Raw genomic sequence first — 25,077 nt, forward strand, 5'->3', positions numbered from 1 at the left:
CACTACTAAAAAATGTAGAATATGTTTATTCACCTTACCCTTTCCAAAACAGTAAGTGTGTTTTACTATAATGGAAAAAATACTATTCATTGCCCTGAACAACACTGTGTATCTGTGTATATTTAGACATCATTATCACACTACTTTTTAAATACTTCATGTGTTTACTCTATCTCTATTCCTCATCTATAACTTAGTCTAACCCTACTAATTACCTACCCCTTCCAATTTCGAACTAGCCTCTCCTCTAGTATTTATCTGCAACCTTGTAGCTTACGGTTCTTTATTTTTCTCACTGCTTTTAACCTATAATTACGTAGCATTCATTAACCTAAGCCTCTCAGTTTATTGTCTAATTTTTATATTATTAATTTCCTTGTGTTCTTCTACTAACTTTTCTTTATGCAGTTGCTAGTTATCTATTCTGTCAATCCTTGAATATCTTATGTTTTTCACTAATGTTCCTTCTTCATTCAAAAGTCTTTCTAGTAGTATTCCTTACTCAATGTGTTCTTTTCCCTTAAGACCTTGCTTAACACAAATGTTATTGTTTCTTCTTTTAAGTTAGAGAAAATACATCGACTGAGTGCAGTCAATATTGTCTATAATGTCAGGTAACTTTACTTACTCACTAACTTGTCAAACAACGTTATTTAACTCTCACAGAAATAATTCCACTTTCTCTTCAGGAATGTCTAAGGAGCAATTGAAAATGGGTCTGAACTCCGGAACGTCTTTGGTGAAGTGCGCACTCGTTAGTGAGCGTGAGCCTTACCAAGGATTCACCACAACTCTGTGGTAAATGACTAGATCGCAACCGCGTATTTCAGCCGCGGCCCGTGCAGGGAGTTGCGATGAGGCAGGCAGGGGGGGCGGGGAGGGGCAGGGTGAGGGGTGATAAACAACCGAATCTGGATGATTGCAGGTAAGTAAACAATTACATTAATAAAATGAATTTCAGGCCATATTATCAACAAAACGCGATATCAACAAAAGGCGACACATTATCCCCGCTTTTATCACCAGGAAAATGGCGATAAAGCGGCGATAATCTATCTTGTTTTGTCGATAATATGACCCAAAATGCATGCTAATGGCTTCGTGGTGACGATCACGTGTGGTTAGAAGGTCGTACATACATGTTTAGGCTCTATTTTCAAAAAAATGTTTTAAAGAAAAATCGCAGCGTATGCGTACAAAAATATGTACAATTACAAGCAGGAGCTGCATGCTGATTGGCTGTAAATACTTCAAACCAAGAAGTGTTGCAAGCCATCTTATTTGTCACGGCAGCTGAGCCACAAGGAAACAGTAAAACAAAGTTGAGAAATAAGGAAAGGGGGCAGGATAGAAACATTCTGAACCTATCAATCAATCAATCAATCAATCAATCACTGCATTTCTAAAGCGCACTCCATACCCGTGAGGGTCGCAAGGCGCTGGGGGGGGGGCGCTGCTACTGATCGAAGAGCCAGGTCTTGAGAAGACTTCTGAAGGCCGGCAGGTCCTGGGTCTGTCGTACGCTGGTAGGGAGAGCGTTCCAGTGTTGCTCAGGGAGTGGTAGATTTATTGTAAGCGTACCAACCACGTATGGACGACCTACAGCTGTAATGTTGAAAGTCGTCACGTAAGCGTACATAAGCAAGAAAAGTAAAAATTATTTTAGATATTTATGAAGTGTATTTGTTTATGTGTTGTGTGGCTCTAAAAAGAGCCGTTGTGTTTATTGCAAGATTTTAGTACCTACAAGTAAGTACCGATGCAGAGTCCTAAGTTTATGAGGAAGACTCTGTTCCCCTCATCTGTAAAATGTACACCATCTCTCCTATAGATGCCATGCATATTGAAACGCAAATTGTTGTTGTAAATGGACCCCATTCGATGGTCTCGGAGAAAGGCAGAAACAGATTTATTCACATGTTTCCTAGCTTTTTCAAACTGTGGACAATTGTGGTTGGACCGCTTCCATTTCTGCCTTTGGCATATATTAGAATAAAGCGATACAAAAGGGGATGATGGACGGAGCGTTTGAGCAAATCAAACACTCACCCCCAGTCAACTGATCTGGGTTTAATCCATCACCATTCTTTAGCCCACTCAGCCACCCCATTTCAGACATGGCTATATGCAAATCAGTCTGACCCTGTGCCTCATGGGAACAGTCCAGCCCGAACTGCCAAGCCATGTCTTCCATGGACCGGAAACAAGCATCCTGGGACCGGTTTCGGATTCATAATCCTCATCAGCCAGGCTATCTTGAATCCAGTGGCCAAGTGAGCAAGGGACTCACGTCTGAGCATACCCTGCCACACTTAGGGCAAACAAAGCGATACAAAAGGGGATGATGGATGGAGCGTTTGAGCAAATCAAACACTCACCCCTAGTCAACTGATCTGGGTTTAATCCATCACCATTCTTTAGCCCACTCAGCCACCCCATTTCAGACATGGCTATATGCAAATCAGTCTAACCCTGTGCCTCATGGGAACAGTCCAGCCCGAACTGCCAAGCCATGTCTTCCATGGACCGGAAACAAGCATCCTGGGACCGGTTTCGGATTCTTAATCCTCATCAGCCAGGCTATCTTGAATCCAGTGGCCAAGTGAGCAAGGGACTCACGTCTGAGCATACCCTGCCACACTTAGGGCGAGCAAAGCGATACAAAAGGGGATGATGGACGGAGCGTTTGAGCAAATCAAACACTCACCCTCAGTCAACTGATCTGGGTTTAATCCATCACCATTCTTTAGCGCACTCAGCCACCCCATTTCAGACATGGCTATATGCAAATCAGTCTGACCCTGTGCCTCATGGGAACAGTCCAGCCCGAACTGCCAAGCCATGTCTTCCATGGACCAGAAACAAGCATCCTGGGACCGGTTTCGGATTCATAATCCTCATCAGCCAGGCTATCTTGAATCCAGTGGCCAAGTGAGCAAGGGACTCACGTCTGAGCATACCCTGCCACACTTAGGGCGAACAAAGCGATACAAAAGGGGATGATGGACGGAGCGTTTGAGAAAATCAAACACTCACCCCCAGTCAACTGATCTGGGTTTAATCCATCACCATTCTTTAGCCCACTCAAACGCTCCGTCCATCATCCCCTTTTGTATCGCTTTGTTCGCCCTAAGTGTGGCAGGGTATGCTCAGACGTGAGTCCCTTGCTCACTTGGCCACTGGATTCAAGATAGCCTGGCTGATGAGGATTATGAATCCGAAACCGGTCCCAGGATGCTTGTTTCCGGTCCATGGAAGACATGGCTTGGCAGTTCGGGCTGGACTGTTCCCATGAGGCACAGGGTCAGACTGATTTGCATATAGCCATGTCTGAAATGGGGTGGCTGAGTGGGCTAAAGAATGGTGATGGATTAAACCCAGATCAGTTGACTGGGGGTGAGTGTTTGAATTGCTCAAACGCTCCGTCCATCATCACCTTTTGTATCGCTTTGTTTGCCCTAAGTGTGGCAGGGTATGCTCAGACGTGAGTCCCTTGCTCACTTGGCCACTGGATTCAAGATAGCCTGGCTGATGAGGATTATGAATCTGAAACTGGTCCCAGGATGCTTGTTTCCGGTCCATGGAAGACATGGCTTGGCAGTTCGGGCTCGACTGTTCCCATGAGGCACAGGGTCAGACTGATTTGCATATAGCCATGTCTGAAATGGGGTGGCTGAGTGGGCTAAAGAATGGTGATGGATTAAACCCAGATCAGTTGACTGGGGGTGAGTGTTTGATTTGCTCAAACGCTCCGTCCATCATCCCCTTTTGTATCGCTTTGTTCGCCCTAAGTGTGGCAGGGTATGCTCAGACGTGAGTCCCTTGCTCACTTGGCCACTGGATTCAAGATAGCCTGGCTGATGAGGATTATGAATCCGAAACCGGTCCCAGGATGCTTGTTTCCGGTCCATGGAAGACATGGCTTGGCAGTTCGGGCTGGACTGTTCCCATGAGGCACAGGGTCAGACTGATTTGCTTATAGCCATGTCTGAAATGGGGTGGCTGAGTGGGCTAAAGAATGGTGATGGATTAAACCCAGATCAGTTGACTGGGGATGAGTGTTTGATTTGCTCAAACGCTCCGTCCATCATCCCCTTTTGTATCGCTTTGTTCGCCCTAAGTGTGGCAGGGTATGCTCAGACGTGAGTCCCTTGCTCACTTGGCCACTGGATTCAAGATAGCCTGGCTGATGAGGATTATGAATCCGAAACCGGCCCCAGGATGCTTGTTTCCGGTCCATTGAAGACATGGCTTGGCAGTTCGGGCTGGACTGTTCCCATGAGGCACAGGGTCAGACTGATTTGCATATAGCCATGTCTGAAATGGGGTGGCTGAGATGGCTAAAGAATGGTGATGGATTAAACCCAGATCAGTTGACTGGGGGTGAGTGTTTGATTTGCTCAAACGCTCCGTCCATCATCCCCTTTTGTATCGATATATTAGAATATACAAAGACAGTTTTGGGGAACAGTGTCATCAATTGAGCAAAGGTATCCTTCATGAGCATTTCCAGAGCTACCCCAGTCAAAGTGCCTAGGTCATTGCCACCACAGTGCACAATTATGAGGTCAGGGTGTTGGAGATGCATAAAGGATTTCACCAATGGCATCAATTGGTACAACTTTAATCCTCTCTGTCCAATCCATTTAATGTCTACATTTGGTAAACCTAGGTCCTTGTGAATTCTTTTCTGTTGTGCGTACCTTTGGCTCCAGAAAATATAGCTGTGTCCCACAATCCACACTGTAAGCATTTTGAAGAGAGGTCTGGATGCACTCTGATGGCGTCTGTAAATAAAATGGTAGTTTGAAAAGTAAGATTTTTCTAAAATGGTGGACAACATGCAGTTTTCAAAAAAAGAAAAGTAATGATTGGTTGTTTGACAACACTTTACAGAAAACTAGATTCCATGTTTCTGTTTTTTAAAAGTCTTATTTTCATTGGTTAAGAAAAAGTGATAGAAAATAACGTTACATAAAATAAGCTGGTATATTCTCCAGTCAAGCATACTTGCTGTTTCAATTTGCAACAATGTATGATGAAATTTTCACCTGTGTGCTGAGTTAGGTGTTCCTGAAGTGTTTCCATGGTAACTGGCAGATTGTGGAATGGGGAAGGGTTGAAAGTTCTATTAGTTGGAAAGGTTTGGAATGTTAAACCAATAGAAATATGTGTTTTCTTTTGAATTAATGTGAACAGGATTTTAATTGGTTATTTATATGTATGTATGTGTAAAATGAGAGGGAAAATGTTCAATTTGACGGTTGTGCTGCAAACACTGAACTCCAGAGATTTTGTAGAAGAATATCAACTGTGTGAGTGGTATTCCTGTTAATCTAGAAGTCAATTTGAAAGGTGAGTTGAAACGTTGTATGGGAGTGCGTGTGTGCAGTGTATCTTTGTACATTAACGAATTATGCGGTATATTATCAAGACTCGGCGATACAATTATCACCACTTTATCGGCAGGAAACTGCCGATAAAGTGTTGATAATGTTATTGCTTGTCTTGATAATATGCTCCTATATTCGTCCGTTGTTAAACGTTTTATAGTAGTAAATGTGTTTTGCTATAATGCATGCTGTTATGTTTTTTTCTTTAATATCATTTTGTGCCTCTCTGTACATTAAGGGATTATGGGCCATATTATCAATAAAGGATGATACATTATCGCCGCTTTTATCGACAGGAAACTGCCGGTAAAGCGGTCATAATGCTCTCGATAATATATCCTTGTGAATTCCCATAGAAACTCAGGTTATGGTGTTAACCTGGGCTTCTATGGGAATTCACAAGGATATATTATCGAGACCATTATCGCCGCTTTAGTGGCAGGTTCCTACCGGTAAAAGCGGCGATAATGTATCGCCCTTTACTGATAATATGGCACTAACAGTCATATTATTAAGGACCATTGTTAAAATTATCGACGTTTTATGTGCAGAAAACTGCCGATAAAACGACGAAAATGAGCTTGATAATAGGTTCTTGTAAATTGCTATAGAAGCTCAAGTTCTGGTGTTAACCTGGGCTGATATGGGAATTCTCAAGGGCATATTATCAAGCTCATTATCGTCGCTTTATCGTCATTTTCCTGCCGATAAAAACAACAATAATCTATCGCCTTTTGTTGATAATATGTCCGGAAATTCATTTGATTAATTTAATTGTTTATTTACCTGCAATGATCCAGGGGGCATATTACCAAGGGGGGCAATAGGCAATTATCGCCGATTTAGTGTCCGTTTTCGGCCGCTAAGCAGTGATAATTCTATCGCCCTATTAGCAACCTGTCGCTAACTGATGTGAGCGACAGCTTTTAGGCGATAGCTACCAGTTTGGGGCCCGCCTGCATGTCAGCGATGTTTATCGCTAATGACGGGCAAAGTGGGCGTACCCAACCAGTTACTGACTGAAAGCAGCCGCTAACGTCGCTATCGCCTATTAGCAAGGCAGGCGTAGCGTTGGAAATATTCGCGCTAACCGCGAATATCTCCAAATACTAACACCTGCCCAGACCAGTTCTTAGCCATGTTATCCAATGGGAGGTGGATAACATGGCTAAGACCATTTCGTCTCTAATGCGTGAATATCGCAGTATTCTCAGCGATATTCACACCTTTTGCCGCTATCGCTGGATATTTTAGCACAATGGAGAAAAACGTTCCTAATAGCATGTTTTCTCCGCTAACATATCCAGCGATAGGCAGCGATAAAAAAATCATTGCTAACCCTATTTAGCGATAAAAATCGCTACTTGTTGGTAATATGCCCCCAGATTCCGTAGTTTATCACTCCTCACCCTACCCCTTCTCCGCCCCGCCTGCCTGCCCCATCGCAACTCCCTCCACGGACCCCGGCTGTTTCTTTATTCTGTTATATTGTACTGTCTATTTATACTCTCATTTTTTATTACATTTTCCTTGTTTCATACTCCTTGTTCTTTTGTTGTAAGTCCTTTTATTTTTATAGTCCGAAGTTTATCCTCATACTCCTCCCTCTGTTCTTGTAAGTAATATAATAGAATATTTGATATATTTTTTTTTGTAATGTTATATATATTGTTTTATTATAGGTTGTGTTTATCGATACTAAAAATACTGCATCATGTCAACGAAGTACCAAATGAGGAAGCAACGAAAGAAAAGTGTGTATTTGAAGAGAACTCACCAAGAAGATTTACATGAAGAGAGATGTCTTAACAAACAGAAAGAAAGTCCTGGTAAGAGCAGGAGCACTTTTTTGAGAAAAATATTAAACACTAAGAGTAGTGTTCAGAAACAGAAAAATGTCTTTAGTGTATCAGCAATGGAAAAAAAAACTATTAATAAAGAAAAGAATAATGGAAAAACAAGTGCAGACAAAACTGTGTATAGTACAAGGAGAAAAAATCAATTCATAGAAATTAGAATTTGTTTTATAATAGATTAGTATCAAATTTAATGAAAGAAATTAAGGTATATAAGAAAAAAGCAGTATTTTATAAGAAGAAGAAAGCTATAGAAAATGTAGTTGAGAAAGCTTTGGCATTAAAAAGAAAACTGTTTATTTTAGTAATCAATAGAATTAGATCACTAGATAAAAAGACTAATTAACAGAAATAATTTTTGTGATTTTTTTGGGTGAATGGAAACATAGTTAAAGTTCTGAGCCTTTTTTTAATGAAGAAAGTTATCTTCAGAGTAATGATTTGTTGCATGCAGTTGACACTACTGGTCGTGCTTATGAGGTTAGAAATGGTTGTCCTATTGAGAAAGAGAAAATTGTTCCTAGAAATGCAGAAGAGGTATTAGCTGGTGAAGTTTTAGAGAGACGTCCTAAAGCTCCAGTGTACACTTGGAATTGTAGTAGTATTTGCAGTGTGCGGCAAGAATCTATTGATTTTTTACGCAATTTCTTACGTAATTATACCAAGAAAAGTGTTAAACAAAAGATTAAGATGTTACAAGGACTAGACCCTTGCAGAGTGAGAGAAAATACTGGTTTGCAAGGTCATTCTCTGCCTTGTCTTTCTAAAAAAGTATGTCGAAGTGTTTTCTACCATTTCAGGATGTTAGCAGTTCATCATACTCAGATGAGGAAATTAGTCAGAACATTGTATTACGCAAAAAGTCCAGCACTAATGTTAAAAAAGTTGAACAGTGCTCTTTTGCGTGGATCTGTTTCAGATGTAACAAATGTTTGTGATGAAATTGAGATTAGTTACTTTGGTCCTCAGGAAGACAGTGGAGAAAGTGAGAGATTAATAGAAGAAAATATGGAAGAGAATGTAGGACAGTGCAGTGTAGAACATTTTGAGCAAGAAATTATACAGTTTAAGGTGATTTCGGGTGAAAGGCCAAATTATTCTTGTATCTGTTGTTGACAAATTCATTATAAAAATCAGACCAGGACTGTTGATCTGTATTTAAAAAGTGTAAAGGAAAATAATAATGAGTGGAAGGATTTTGCAACTTATTTGTTGGTAGAGAATTGTTTTGATTTGGGTTCTGATCAGCGTATTTTTAAATATTGTTATAACAAATTAGATGAGAACAAAATGCCTGTAGAGCTGTGCATAATAATCTTGAGTTGGTAAATATTCATTCGGAACTGATGGATTTAAATACCTTTGAGTCTATTCTTATTCAATGTGTGCATCCATTTCAGGCTATTGTTCGTATGGAGCCTAAGACAGGAAAATTGCCTCCTTCTGATTTACAGAGAGGATTAAAGGGAAGAGTTGTATATTTGCCTCTAGATTTAAAGAAAAATATTGAAACTATTGGTGTAGAAAATGTAGAGGATGAACCCTTAGTTATTCTTGTTAATGGCGTTCCTACTAACAGTAAGAAAATCTGGCAAGAATTAGTGGATGTTAGGAAAGTGAAAAAGGCAACGTTGTATCTGGTAAAAAATAATCAATATTACAAAAATGTGTATGTGGGAGAATTAGAAACATCTGTACAAGAAGATATTGACTTGCCATCTGGACAAATTGAAAAAGTGGATGTGTCCAGAACTGAACAAATCTAAGAACATTACAGTGTTCATCCATTGCATTCCAAAGAAATGATGGGGAACGCTATAGAGTTATTTCAAATGAAAGAAGCAAAAGGAAGTCCCATTAGTGTATGGGAAAAAAGCTTGGAAGCTCGTTGTTTCCCTCAGTTGTTTACTACAGGAAAAGGAGGACGATATGATGAACGACCTGTGCAGATTCCTGCATCTGAATACCGGACATCAAGATTATATGCAGAAGATGCAAGATATCGACAATGTATTCCATATTTGTTTCATCTTTTGTTTGAGAGTGATTTGTCTGGACTTTCTTATGCAGTAAACCATATATTGAAAACAGGTGTACATCTGCAAAATGTTTCAGCAAAGGAATATATGGATAAAGTACAACAGAAAGATAATGTTTTGGAAACTCAGCTGATTAATCTGATGGCATGTCAGCGTGGTACAAATGAGTACTGGTACCGTCGTCACGGAGAACTTAAATGTATGCTAAGGAACTTAGCAACTCCTACATGGTTCCTTACTCTAAGCTGTGCTGAATATGCTTGGGATGATTTACTTCAATTTCTACGAGAGGCAAATCCAAATATACCAAATATCGAATACAAGACACCTGGAGAATTGTGCTCTTTGGATCCTGTTAATGTATGCAGGTATTTCAATCATAGATTCCAAGCTATGATGTCTTTTATCACCAATAAAAAAAATCCTCTTCTTGGAGAGGTTCTGGATTTCTTTTTGAGAAAGGAGTATCAAGCAAGAGGTGCTCCTCACATACATATGCTATTAAGGATCAAAGATGCTCCCAAATTTGTAACAGACTCAGATGATACTGTGTTGTCTTTTATTGAAGAATACGCTACATGTGATATACCCAAAAGTACACAAGATAACAACTTAAGACAACAAGTCTTACGATTCCAAATCCATCGTTGTGGGAAATACTGTCGTCGAAAGTACAAATCTAAGGACAAATTCTACAGCAAATGCCGTTTTGCATTTCCTCAACCTGTAATATCGAAAGGAAGAGTGAACAGTTTTATGTCATCTTTGCGACATAATATCACAAGAAAGTCTAAAAAAAATACCTACAACTTAAGAAGAAATGAAGAGTCAAAAATACATAAATGACTATAACTCATGTGGAATGCTAATATGGATATTCAATATGTTGCAGACAATTCCATTGCTGGTGCTCGGTCTGTGACATTGTACATAACAAAGTCAGAAAATATGGAATTGAAGGAAATGTGGGAAGAGATTGCCCATGAGAAGAGTCTAAGTATGAAATTATACAGTTACAGTTTGAAGATGTTATCTTATCAAGAAATTGGAGCCTATGAATGCTAGGATCGCTTATCATCTGCAAGTCTCTACTCTAAATCTAGAAGAATCATTTGGGTGAGTCAAGGTCTTGCTGCAACACAAAACCGAGTTCTTAAATCTGTACAAGAAATTGAATATTTAGCTGAAAAAGAGCCAGAAAGTACTGATATTGTGAAAACAAATATGTTGGATACATATTATCCAAATAGAAGTCATCATCTTGAGAACCTTTGTCTCTATGAAGTGCTGCAAAACTATATTTTTAAACGGAATATTACCGAAAACATTCATAATGGTATATATGCCGTTATTGGTACTGAAGGATGTCTGGTGAAACAAACAAAAGGACATTTGATATATCACCGTAAATTGAGTTGCGAAACACTTGACAAAAGGGAATTTTACTATTTAGCTCTTTTGCAACTTTTCAAACCATGGCGTTCAGAATTGCAATTACTTGGAGATTTTGAGAGTTATGAAGATTCCTTCAATGCAACTAAAGATACTATAGAATGTCCTGTTTTGCTAATTATGTCAAAATGTTAAATGACGAAATTGAGCAAGAAGCTACAATTGCAGCTGAGATTGCTAGAGACAGTTCTCAAGACGGTGAAACTTCTGCCCCATTGAGGCAGGACCCATTAGGAGAACCAATTGTTCTAAACGTAGCAACAACTGCTAAGGAAGAGGTGGAAACAGTAACGTATCAAGGTCAAGAAGAATAGATGAGCAAGTGAGAGAACAGATTGACCATGGATTTCTTCATGAGAAGAAAGAGTACTCTTGCTCATCATTTGAACCTATCCGTATGTATGTGAGTGGACAAGCTGGAACAGGAAAAAGTTTTTAAATTAAAGTACGCCTGTGGTGCATTTTAAGTTGGGGGAATTCATTCCCCTTCAATCCTGAGGGCCCCTGGGGGCCAACTAGCCCATCAGGTACCTCCAAAAAGCGCCAGAGGCCTGCGTTGCAGAGAGGTAGTCCAGGCCACACCCCTTTTTACACCTCTCTGCAATGCAGCTCTGTGGCGCTTACTGAAGGTACCTGGTGGGCTAGTTGGACCCCAGGGACCCTCAGGTTTGAAGGGGACTTAATCCCCCAACTTAAAACGCACCACGGGGTGTGTTTGCACAGTGGTAAAGGGAGGGGGCATGACCTGAGGTGACATGAGTACAAACACACTCTGTGGCACGTTTTAAGTTGGGGAATTAATTCCCCTTCAATCCTGAGGGCCCCTGGTGGCCAACTAGCCCACCAGGTACCTCTAGTAACAGCTAGAGGCCTGTGTTGCAGAGAGGTGGTCCAGGCGACACACCTTTTTACACCTCTCTGCAACGCAGCTCTGTGGTGCTTACTGGAGGTACCTGGTGGGCTAGTTGGACCCCAGGGACCCTCAGGATTCAAGGGAACCTAATCCCCCAACTTAAAACACGCCACAGGGGGCATTTGCACAGTGGTGAAGAAAAGGGGTGGGGCCTTTCTGTACCTCTGACTTAGAGGTAGTTCTAATCCCCCTGCCCTATTATGTACTAGGGCCTTACAGAGGAGGTCATGCTAATCACAGGGGTACCCCAACGCATAGTGTTCCCTAGTGTATGTAGGTGTTTTCACTGTATTCTAAGTGTCTTTTAGCATAGCACTGGCGCTAGGCCTGGTTATTCAGATTCAGTTACCACCAGTACCCGTCTGAAAAAGTTGAGGGCACAAGATGATTGTGCAACAAGGACTCTTTCTGCTCCTCTGTTTGTTCTTTCTGCAAGTCTTGCTTTTTCCTGCACTTTTCTTCGTCTTTGTGGACTTCTGTTGCTTCTTTCTGCATTTCTTTTGCTTCTTTCTGTAGGCATAGTTAGAAACTAGCATTTAAAAAACCTTAGAAATTCACTTAAAAAAACATAGGTTTCAGGTACTATATAGTAAGAAATTAGCATTTAAAAAACCTTTGAAATTCACTGAAAAAACCATAGGTTTCAGGCACGTTATAGTTAGAAATTAGCATTTGAAAAACCTTTGAAATTCATTGAAAAAACATAGTTTTCAGGCACGTTATAGTTAGAAATTAGCATTTAAAAAACCTGAGAAATTCACAAAAAACCATAGGTTTCAGGGGTGTTATATTTAGTTGGACATTTCACTCGAACAAAACCATAGAAATTCCCCCATTATAGTTAGTTCAGCTAACTATAACTCACTTGCCCGCAATGCACTGTGGATGACGCCACATGTTACATCACTCATGACATGGTCAGTGACATCACTCATGACATCACTGATGACATCTCAAATGACATCACTACATAGCACAGTGCAAACATGCGTAGCGTAGTGCAACGGTAATTTTTTGCTTCCTTGGGGTCCTCAACGTCAAGTTGGCGACCGCGAGCATGCAAAATGACATCCGGGCGAGACATTTTCCTCGTTCGCGATCAGCAACATCAAGTTGCCGAGCACGAGCGTACGTGAACTGTACGTAGCACAGTGCAAACATGCGTAGCGTAGTGCAACGGTAAATTTTTGCTTGCTTGGGGTCCTCAATGTCAAGTTGGCGACCGTGAGCAAGCGAAATGACATCCCGATGAGACTTTTTCCTCGTTCGCGATCAGCAACATCAAGTTGCCGAACACGAGCGTGGAAATAAACCTCCCAGTGAGATTCTCAACGCGGGGAGGTCAGGTTTCTCATTGCAAGTGGTTGCTCTTGACCGCCCGTGATGAGAAACTACCAGTCCGTGTTGAGAATTCTGTAAAAATCTACTCGAGCGGTAGAAAACTACATCTCGCACTGTGCAAGATGTCATTTTCAATGATTGCAAAGTGCCGAATGCTTGTCCGCACTGTGCAATCATTGAAAAAGGCATCTTGCACAGTGCAAACAGGGTACTATGCTGTTCACGAGGTGCTACGCGTAGTTTGAGTAGTGCAAGTGCACTTTGCTTAGCTTCGCAAAGCGCTACTTTGCAAACTACGCCCAGCCCTAGTAATTATGTGTTCGTATCTGTATGAATAAGTGATGTGTTGTCTGTATAACTGTGTAGGTGAGTAAATGGAAGTGTGATGATTCTTTTCATGACTGACTAGGTGTGCGAGTAACTCTGGATGAGTGCTGGTGTGTGAGAGTCTGTGTAGGTGTATGAGTGCATAAGATAGTGTTGTATTGATGAGTGACTGCATGTATGAGTGATTTTATGGGTGAATGAGTGGATGTGTTTGTAGACCTAATACCAGTGACTAGATATGTAGTAAATGATATTGGTCTGTCCATGGTTTCCAAAATGGTATTCTGTTTTTTGGAGTGGGTATATCAAAGGTCAAATTAGGGTGTGAGAAGGTGCATCAGATAGTCACATGGAGGCACACGCCCATTGTGGGCGGGACTATACTGAATATTAGCAGGTGTGATGAAGCAATCAGGCTGTGCAGACATCTAGAAGCCTTGCCAGTGAATAAGAGGAGACTTGAAACGCGTATCGCGAACATTTCATGAAGTAAAACCGTATCTGTGTTGGTTACAGCCAGCCAAGCATTAAATGGATTCATCTCTACATCGCGAGTGGTGTCTTCATTTGTGGGAGCAAGCGCATCTGGAATATATATATATATTCCAGATAGTGAACAAGGCGGTAACGCCGAAACGCGTCTAAGCAGCAACTGATCTAAGAAAATAAAAGTTTGGATTCAGATTCACGGAGTCAGCGCCTCTTTTTGATCGTGAAGTATGGCATGTAAGAATATATATATATATATATATATATATATATATATATATATTGGTCAAGACGTGCTTCGCTATGACCTCTGCCTTCTTAATGGTGGCGGGCTACCGGCGAGGACGCGACCCTCCGCGGCAAACAACTCCCGACGCGTTTCGAAACCTGTAGGTTTCTTCATCATATATATATCTATACTACTATTATAAAGGAAAAACTTTGAGGCGGGTAAACTCGGGAACCACAGCGCCAATCCACACACCCGATACATCGTTGGAATCCTCAGGGTGTGCAGATGGACATAGGCTACATAAAGTTAAAAAATACGTTATATTTAAAAAATTTACATTATAAAAAAAGTAGTCCCCTCGAAGTAGCGCCGGCTGCGACCTGCGTGCTGACGTCAGGAGCACGGGGAGAAGCAGCGTCCAGGAGCGGCAGACATGGCACGGGGGAGGAGCGATGACGAGCGTCGAGGAGCGGCGGCTGAGGTAAGGCACCGGGGGTCGGGGCAGGCGGGGGACGGGGTGATGTAAGGCTCCAAACTACCACGATCACGCACATTCGTTTTACCTCAAACACAGCTCAGGAAGTTGAACTGCAGAGCGCCAGCGTTTCAGCGTTTCAGCTTTAAGGGTCATTAGGTTGACACACGGGCATTATGTTACCATGCTGGAATCTCGGCACGCCGAGCTCCATCAAGGGTAAACCCCGCACAAAGAGACCCCACAGGCGAAAGTGATCCGTCAACCTCGGAGCCGTGTTTAAATGTGCCCTCTTTTCGTGGTACTTTTCATATGGATGGGGAAAGCAAACTGTCCGAAGCGCACTGCTGTGACTATCATATGTCACCTTTTTAAGGCTCCGGGGGACAATGTCGGTGCAGGCGGGGGTCGGGCAGGCGGGGGACGGGGCGGGCGGGGACGGGGAAGCAAGCAGCCCGAAGGAAAGCCAGGAAATCTGGTTCGTTTATCCCCACTCTAAACACATGGAAATGGTAATTTCCAGGCGAAGGCTGGAGTAATAGCTGCAATACAATGAGACGGTTTTACATTATAGTGCACTGCTGTGACTATCATATGTCGCCTTTTTAAGGCTCCGGGGGACAATGTCGGGGCAGGCGGGGGACGGGGCGGGCGGGGGCCCGAAATGCTGGACAATGTCGGGGCAGGCGGGGGTCGGGGAAGCCTGATTGCTTCCGTACAAGGTCGGGACGGGCTGCTAGTATATATATATATATATATATATATATCCAAGAAAACAGTCCTGCTCCCACAAAGAAGAGGCACGTACACAAAGTGTGCATGGATAAGGCTTCTTTATTGTTATTCAGGTCTCCCACGACCCCGCATAAAAAGAGAGACGCGTTTCGCCTGCGCAGCAGGATTTGTCAATCTAATTGGTGCCATAGAGTTTCTAGGATATATAGCCCTCCTCCCTCCATCAGGCATACCATAGGCATAGAAAGTGAACTGTGTGTACGAAAATATCACAGGAAAAATGTACAGGTTTTAACATATACATATATTCAACGTGCAAGAAATATTGACTAAAGAACATGGAAACTGCATACTGAGCAATAAGCAAGTAATGCCAACTATTTAACTTGATCCAATTCCTTATGTATACACAGTGAATATAAAGATGTGTCTTGTTAGCCTGAGATCTAAACAAGTCGTAATGACATGCCGAGGTGATCTTCTAATAATTAAAAAATATGGCATCAATGCTCTCAAAACATGCTGCCTACCTGACAGTGAAAAAAACTGCAAGAATTAAAACTGCTTATAAATACAGAAAGTGTTGCGAATAATAACGATTCTTATTTGCTTTTCCCTCATTTCCTAGTGACTGAACAGAGCATAAATCACCTGGTTAAATAAAGGATATCACACTGAGCAGAATTGCATCGAGCTGTATTATTAACTGTGTGCAAGAACAAAAACAAAAGGTAAAAGCATACAGGGCATGTAACAGATCCACGGGACTCAAATGTCTCATGTTGTGTATAATTACGGCGAAAATGCAGGCCTCCGCGTGGTTGCTTCATAAATATATATTAACACACTTGGCAAATGCAACTGTTAAATGCATAGATAATAATAATAAAATGCCCAAGCAGATTATAATGGACATCCTGCAAGAAATCAGAAAGAGATATACTCTAAATACATCAGATGATTAACTTGGATATACATAAAGTCACTCACACATCACATAGTCAATACTCAAACCAAATCACCTCACCAGCTGCACACACTGCATCTTAGCCCACTCCAGACAGGTAAATTCACAGCCGGGGTTAGGAGCCTCACCAAACCAATTGGTTCTGCTGTACCGAAGTAGATGTGTCCATCCCCATTCGGACTCCAAAACAATCCAAGTTTCTAAATCAACAAACCCCAGCTTTATAGTTTCAAAACACACTAGAAGGTTCCGAGAGGCCTTCCCTCTGCGCCAAAGAAACTTACTGGAATTGGCCACTTTCCATGCAAGCATTCCAAAGGCAAAGGAGTTCTTATGTTCCTTCTGCATTCTCATGTGTTCCAGCCTTTATCTTAATAAACCTTACGAAAGTCTTCGGCGGTACATTCAACAATCCCCCAAAAACAAAGCAACCTTGAACATGAATAACCTAAACAACTTGAGTAGTCTTGGGGCCTGCCTGTGCGTGCAAAAAGCTCAAGCAAGTCAGTGGAAGAGTTCAAGATGAAATGAGGGCATGTCAAAGCCAATAGTAAGAGCTTCATAATACTTCCCAGTGTACAACACAATGCACATTTGTGCGCCACTGCCTACAGCACTTCACACTTCAATTGACAATGTATAATATAATGCACATTTGAGCATCACTGCTCATAACACTGCACTCCGAGACCAAGAAGTAGATTCCACATCGCTCTCCCCCTCATGCTTTCAAATGCACATCCCACATGTTCTGTACTTGGCAAGCTGTTCTACTCTGTGACAGCTCCCACAATTGCAAGAGATACGAAAGAAATCTTCAAGGGAAACATGCACATGAAGGGAAACAAGGTCGTACATTCAGGCTAGGGTAAAGTAAAACACCAAAAGTCAATTAAAATCCTGTCAGTCAAAGGTCATCACGTGGTTTCAAGCCATAGGAGTGTCTCTAGCACAACAGGTACCCTTAGTTGGCAAAAGGTGGTGGTCAAAGCTGACCTCCCCTTGGTTTGCCTCATGGGTAATGGCCTCCTAGAGGTTGGTCAGAACAGAACCCTAGTGGGGTAGTTGCCCAGAGCACCCACCAAGCCAAAGTTCCTGGGGATCCAGTTTCTGCAGTTGAGAGACAGGTATTCCAAAAGAAATATCCACTTGTAAAGAAGGAAACCAGTGAACCAAGGGCCTTCTGACCCAGTAGGGGTAGAGCCCAAAGTTGGCACTGGTGAGGCTTTGCCTCATCCTGAAGAAGTCCTAAATAGCCAGGCAGCTGTGCAGAAAAGGGGTGTTCTCCCTGCTCTGACAGAAGGAAGAGTGGAATAAATGTGCACTCCATATGATGTGGTAGCCCCCAAATCAGAACAGCAAAGGATGATCCAAGAACTCACAGTTGCCCCTAAGGCAGCTAAGCCACACGTCAGTCGAGATCTCAGGGTGTGGGTTTAGATATTGACAACTGCCAGTAGCCTCTGTTGGGTGCTGGCCTTCATGGCTGCACTGTCCTTGGTGTGGGAGGCAGATGCAATAGCCAAAAGCATGTTAGGTCCACTGATCCTGATGGTGGAGTTACTCAAGTGTAACCCCAGTGGGTGAGCAAGATGTTGCCTTAGCTAAAATAGGGATAGGTGAAGTGGGCACCCCCCTATCCAAGGTAAAAAGGGGGGCGGGGAGAAGGAAACAAAACAGCTATAGCAAAGGTTAGCTTTAAAATGGGTCCTATCACTGTTGAAATGGGTCAGCCTCTCAGAGGGAGCAACCTTACAGAGATGATGTAGGCAGAGTAAGCGCTGTAACAAAATAGCCAGTTTGCTTACTTCCTACTCACCTAACAAGCCAGGATTACTCTCTCAGGGGTGGGTTGAGTCACCTGGGATTGTTGGCTGTAGGTGATTGTGTAGCAAACTGGGCTTCTTTGCAGATGCCCTTCCACTTTTTGCCCCATTTGAGACTGCTAGATGCTGTTTTTTTTAACTGTGATAATGCACTGGGACTTGCTAACCAGGCCCCAGTGCCCGTGCTCTTTCCCTTAAAACTGATATGAATTGGTTCACCGAATTGGAAAGGTACTTTGCCACTTATAAATCCCTAGTATCTGGTATCATAGTTACCCAGGGCACGGGTGGTAAAGGGTTCACCAGGACTGCAGCACTAAATTATGCCACCTTGTGTGACCCAAGTAAAAGAAAGTCTGCAGGTCTGCCATTGCAGCCCTGCACGAGTAGCCTGTCTACTCGAGAGAGCCTCTGCACACACCATGTGCTACAGAGCCACACCACTGCCCTAATGTAAGTAAGTCACTTTTATGGTTGCCCTCCTAAGCCCAGCTGACAGAGTGCAATATATCATAGGTACGGATATATATGTTTACACAGAGATATCCCTACAGTAAACCTGAAAAGCAAGGTTTTACTGTAAGTGACTGACGGTCCATAGAGTAACATGGACTGGCAACCAAGAAAACTCGAGATAGTCAGTTCCATTATAGAATGACCAAATTGTGTCGTGTTTGCTGTCAAACCCCAATATAATTCTCATGTCAAGGGTGAGCTGGCATGTGCATAGGTGCCACCCTGAGTCAGTGTCCACCTAAGGAATAGTGATCCAGTGCCTTGGTGGGCTTCCCTGAGACGTTTGCCACCAAGACAGGAGTCTGCCCTCCTCGTGGAATGTGCTAGCACTTCCCCAGGATGGAGACAAAGATCTGGGCAGGAAGGAGGTCACACCTCCTCCCTCCGAGGATGGCTAGTGTTTACAGTCATCAAGGAGGTGAGCCTCAAAGGCTTTCACCGCCCACGATGGGTAATTACTTGTCCCCCCACTCACGGACAAAGCCCTTCCCACCCTGTCCGTGCAGACAGGTAGGAAAATTAGGTAGCCTGAAGGTGTACACCTCTTAAAGGCTAGCCATGCCATTTTGAAGACCCTAAATTAGAGGACTCTGGGTAGAAAGGTGACATACACCCACAGGATGTTCTCACCCTAAGGACAGATTAGCCGCAGGGACCCATTAGCCCATTAACCACAACCCCTCACACTCTTATCACCCCCTAAACTAGGGTTTAAGGGGCTCCCCTTATACCAGAACCTAAGTTCTGTACAAGATTCCGAAGAAGGATGCCTAGGAGCAACTGGTCACAGACAACAGGATTTGGACTTTGCCGGAAAGCAAAGAGAGGCCACTTAAGTGTTCTGAAGGGACCATATACAGGAACTTCATGAACAACTTGGGCCCATGGCTGAAACACGACTCTCCCATCAAGAGGAATCCTAGTGAATGCCAGAAATCAAGTCAAACTCCCCTGGACTAGTGGGACTAGTCCCCTGCAAGTTGCAGGTCAATTGTTGTACAGTGTCACAAAGAGTGCCTTCCACTGGGCTTTCAGCAAGCTATCCCAAAGGAAAGTGGTGAAGTGTGCTGGGAGTTTTAGTCAGGCTCACACCAAGTTTGGAGCTTCTACCATGCTCCCCTCGACCTCCAGTCGTCGAAGTAACTGTGGACTACTTTTGCTGCAGCCAAGGCTTGTTGCTCCCCAGCCCGGTGGCCAACCACTACATTTCAAGGGCAAGTCCCAGCAATCGTGACTGACACTGGCAACAGCAACGCTGCTGTGATCCTGCATCCTCAAGGTGACGTTGTTGAGTGTGTGGCAAAGCATCTTTAGCATGAGCCTCCTGTGATTGACAGCTGCAAGGCTACCTCTGCTGCAGGGCCCCCAAAAGTGGTAGCAAAGTTCCAGTTGTGGAATCTGGGTCCTAGGAAGCCAAAAGCCTCTACTCACTGGGAGTAGAGTGTAGCTCCAACACTAAGGGGCCCATTACGATGGCGGGCGTACATTGTCCGCGGCCTCTGTAATGGTAAACGGGACCGACCGCCAGAGGTGCGGTTGTCCCGATTTGCCAATTAGGATGCGCCCGCCACACTGGCAGTCGCATCCTTCATATTATGCATTGTGGCGGACGGTGCTGTCAGCAGCACCCTCCCCAATGCACAAAATGCAAGCTGTGCATTGGCATGCACAGCGTGAAAGGCACCGCACGGTGCCTGCCACCTTGTGTATGCCAATGAAGGGGGGTACCATAGGTACATGGTACTCGCCAAGTGCACCCCCACCCCCAACACCCTGCGTGCCCTCAACGGGCCCCCAATATCAAAGACCGCATGCCTTTCCATGGCGGCATCACCCCCATGGAAAGGACTATTTCCCCATGCATCATGATATGGATGGTGGTGCCTGCAAGGGAGCGCCACCATATTATCTGCCTTTTCCGCCCGGCCGGCAATCCGACTGGCGGGAAAGCGGTGGACGGTCTTTCCGTCCGCCACGGTGCCCCTCACCATACTAATATGGCGGGGATGTCACAGCTTCAATTGGCAGGAGGATTGCCACTAAGCATGGGCGGATCTAGCTGATCTCGCGTACACGAATTTGCGGATTTACGGATTCGCAATCCGCGAAAATACGCGAACTCTCGCGGATTTGCGGATTTTCCCGTTTTTTGTGTTGGCGAGCGTTCGCGCCGATTTTGGGACAATTTCGCAATTGCGAACTTACTTTTCGGCTCGCAACGGCCGCGACTATGTTGTTTCTACGTCTGGTTTATGATCACAGGTTCACAGCACCCTCTGTTTCACCACTGCCACCCTCTGGGACACCCATGCCACCCTCTGGTACATCCTCACTGCCACCCATTAGGTTTGTTTATCACTGTAGTTTATGGGGGGTGAAAAAAGCAAGCACACCTCCCCTACTTCAACTGCCCTGAATTAATTTGGGGTTGATTAATGTGTCAGTTATTTTGAAAGTTCCAGTCTGGCTGGCACCTGCTTCCTTCCTTATCTGTAATTTGCTTTCTGTTGCAGTGAATTTTTTTTTCACAGGACCTTTATGGTCTACTTGTAGCTATTCTATGAGCCTGCTGTTTGGGTCATAGCAGGGTCATAGAATAGTTGCAAACTCTGGAGGGGCCCCTCAGGAAGCACTACAGTGAATGTTACTAATGTTAAGTTTGAACTTTTGCACCTGCTCATTGCTTTCAGTTTAGCAAAAATCGTTTTTTCTGCAATTTTGCGCGTTTTTTGGGGCGCGAATCCGTGCGAGATCGATTTCGGAAGCCGCGAATGCTTGCGAATACACTAATATTTTTTTTGCGACGTGTATGTTCGCGTGATTTTGTGCGTGTTCGCGAGGCGCTTGTAGCTATACGTTTGCCAAGTTACCCTAGCGGTCGTACACGGGCGCGGCCATCTTGTTTGCGTGACGTAATTCCGTTTCCGGCCGCTATGTGTAATCTCGCAAAGTGTGCTGCTCGCTAGTACAATTTCGCGCGTGCTCGCGAGGAAAATCTCGCGCGAACTTACCCATGCGGTCGTGAACGGGCGCGGCCATCTTGTTTCTCATTCATTGCTATGGTTCTGGGCATGCTTTCTGTATCCTCTCTGAATCTCTGCCATCCTTTGCTTGTTTGAAGTTTATTTGATCTATTTTACTTATTATCTATCCCTCTATTTTTCTAGCTCTATATTTTTGTGTTTTCTGCTACTTTTAGTTACTTTTAAACTACTTTTTTAAACTCTTTTCTTTTCTTCTTCACTATTCTATTTCTTCTTTATCATTTAACTTTATTTCTGCCCAGACCACGGTAAAGGGAGCCGGGAAGCACCCTGAGAAGGGGAAGGGTCCCGCACCCCGTGCCCGGCTCCCGTGCGGGCGTTTGAGGGGGGAGCAAGTGGTGCCACAGGAGATCTTTAGCGCGGAGGAGGTGGCCGCACTCATCTTCCACGTCCAGCGCCGCCTCCCCAAGACGATCCTGGGAGGCGGCAAGATCGCAACCGGCTATGGCATCCGGGAGCGCCGGAAGCGGTGGGAGAAGGTGTGCCGGGCCATGTTTAAGCTCTCTGGGGTCCGGCGCACATATAACCAGGCCACCCACCGCTGGACAGATGTCATGGACCGGGAACGGGACTTGCTGGACGCGCTCGGCGTAGAGGTCCCCGGGCTTGGTGAGTAGTAGTAGCTATTCATCACTACTCTGTTTTATCCGGCTCTGTTATTTGCAAATCTTTGTTCTTTACCAAGAGCAATAATGCTGCCGATTACATTGTAGGTAAATTATATTTCAAAATCTTCTATGCATTTCAGGTGCACTGCTCTCCTTCTCAGTAGCCTTGCTTGCTACTATGCTTATTTGTTTTGTATTTTGTGTTAATTTCATTGGCCTGAGAAATTATGTATGAGTGTAGTGTAAAGATAAGAACTGCGTAATGCTAGACACTAAGGGTCATATTTTCAATTACCGGCGCATCCCTGCAAAGTAGCAGGGATGCAGCAGTAATTGTGTGCCATGCCACCACCACCCATTGGCCCAAAACGTCACAGAAGCCTTACGCATCTGTGCCGTAAAGGCGGCGCATTGCTGGAGTTGCGTGCCAACGATGGCGCAGCTCCAGCAATGCTCTGGGGTACCCTATCTCCCCAATGCTGCATCAAGCCGTACGTCGGCTTCAAGCGCGCAGGGTTTGAGTCATGCATCATTGTCCTAAAAGTGACTGATTGACATCTTGTAGATTTCCCTCAGCCACTTTTAGGATTCGTTCCTGCGCAGGTACGCCCTCCCTTGCGCCGGAACGCCCCCTGATGGCGCAGGGCTTTACAACGTGATGCATCGCCCATATGTGTTTTTTTTAATATATACGCCGCACCAACACCATGGGGAGTCTTTTGTTCTGCCGCTGCGTCACAAAAGTCACGCAACAATGGAGGAAAATGAGCCGCAAGGGACTTCTAAATCAGCCCCAACAGACTGAAGTCCAGTCCTTCCTTTAGACACATGGCTATAACAAGAAATAGTGGTGGTGGTGGGTGGATTGATAGTTTGAGTATTCACTGATCTGCAAGCAGGATGGACTTTGTCTGTCACTTCGCGTGCTGCGGACTGCTGCCTGCCAGGCCTAGGCAAACCTATTTAGTAGTCTGTTTATTGAGTTACATAGGAACTTTCTAAGTCAACGGTCCGCAAATCAGGCAATACGAATAATGTAGTATACCACATGAGATAGATCCCGTGGAATAGTTGTCTATCTATTTGCTATTTCTCCAAAATATTTTGTTATTGTTCTTTTGAAATGGTTGATTTGGTTGACAAATCTCATCCATGTTTTCTGGTCTTTCTTTCTTTCATGTTGTACATCAGCTCCCCCCAAGGGCAAGAGGACACAGGAGGAGGAGGGTGCTGTTCAGGAGGATGCAGGCCAGGATCGGGCAGGCGAGGGCTCCTTTGCTGGCCCCAGTAAGTTTTAATTTTAATAAAGAGTACCTATTTTTTCCTAGCGTTCCTCATTCGATTTTTTCTAAATCGTCTTTGATCTTCTTGTAGACTGGATATAAATTCTTATCCTGCCTCGAATATGACTCCCTGTGGTATTACTAGATTATTCTTATTAGTCTGTCTGTGTAGCTAACTAAGATTGGACATTTGGCAATTCCATTGGACTCCCATTCTATTCAGCAATAGCTCTATGCACTGTCTCCTTACTGACTAGATAGTGTGGCAGAGTCATTTAGCTCCCGAAGTCACCGATGATTGATCCCCAATGATCTCTAGATTATCGTACGCAGGACAAGAGTACGGAGTCACAGTCAAGAAGTGTCAGAGGCATTCATGCTTGCAAAAATTCCAAAACCTTTAGCTCATCCACTCTAGTCTGGAGGACCAAAAACCACAGAGTCTATTTAAGTTTAAAAGCTTTATTAAAAGTAAACACATTTATTAAAATCTACTTTGTCATAAAACTATTTAACTGAAAACGGAAAAGTGCTTAGTGCTCACGATTAATTGGACACATTTCTTGTGGTCGAGCCGAGCTCTCACCTGGTTTGAACTTGATCCTGGTCGTGTTCTTAGAAGTCAAGCTTCTGTCTGTTAGGAGAAAAAGTGGTGCGTGTTAAAAATAAAAAGCAAGCATTCATCAGTTGTGCATAAAAGTGCAGCAAGACAACAGCCTTCCCTGGAAAAAGGGACATTTTTACTTTAGAGTAGACAGTCACAAATTATTACATTGTATTCTGTTTTTTTAACATTTCTTTATTACTCCTAGACCAAATATTATATAGTAGTGAGTGGTGTATTCTAACATTCTTAAATGTACTTTGTAGGTGGAACATCTGGTGACGGGGCCAGCACGGAGGTGGCGGTGTTGGGCGAGGACTCGGAGGACTCTGGGGAGGAGGCGGTGCAAGAGCCGGCGGACGGTCCTGTGGGGTTTCGCACGGTGGTGGCGGGAACAGGTAAGCTATATATTCCTTACTTATTGAGATTGAAGACTGCATAGTGTGCTTTCTGCACGGGTGTATTACAAATCAACCAGGTAGTAGCCTCCTCGAAATGTACTTCGACTTAGCTGTGAAGTTTTTGGTGAGAAGAATCCCAATAAGTTCTTAGATGAACGTGATGGATGGGATGAACGAAAAGCGAAAGAAGGGTGTAAGTAAGTGGGACGCGAAATTGTATGATGGCTGGCAAAGAAGAACGATATGTGTTTGCTTGGCCCCCGAGGTGGCTGGGAAGGAAAGAGTATGGTATGGTGCATGGCTGGGTCAATGATGAAGCAAGGATGGGTGGAAGGACAGCAGCCTGGGTGGGTGAAACAGAAACTGTATGTGTGCGTATACTTTGAATGAATGGATGCCTGGAGCATGGTATTCTCTGACTCTTAGATAGCACATGTGTATCTAGAGAGAGTAGATGGTCGCTGGATGAACTAAGTGTTACCTTGAAGAGCATGTACCACCGCACCCGCACGTCCGTTCCAGTGTAGGGAAGGCAAGGAAAAGAAATTGTAAATGTGTCCAATACTACCATGAATA

The sequence above is a fragment of the Lissotriton helveticus genome, chromosome 9 (genome assembly GCF_964261635.1).
Source record: "Lissotriton helveticus chromosome 9, aLisHel1.1, whole genome shotgun sequence".
In the NCBI taxonomy this organism is placed as follows: Eukaryota; Metazoa; Chordata; class Amphibia; order Caudata; family Salamandridae; genus Lissotriton; species Lissotriton helveticus.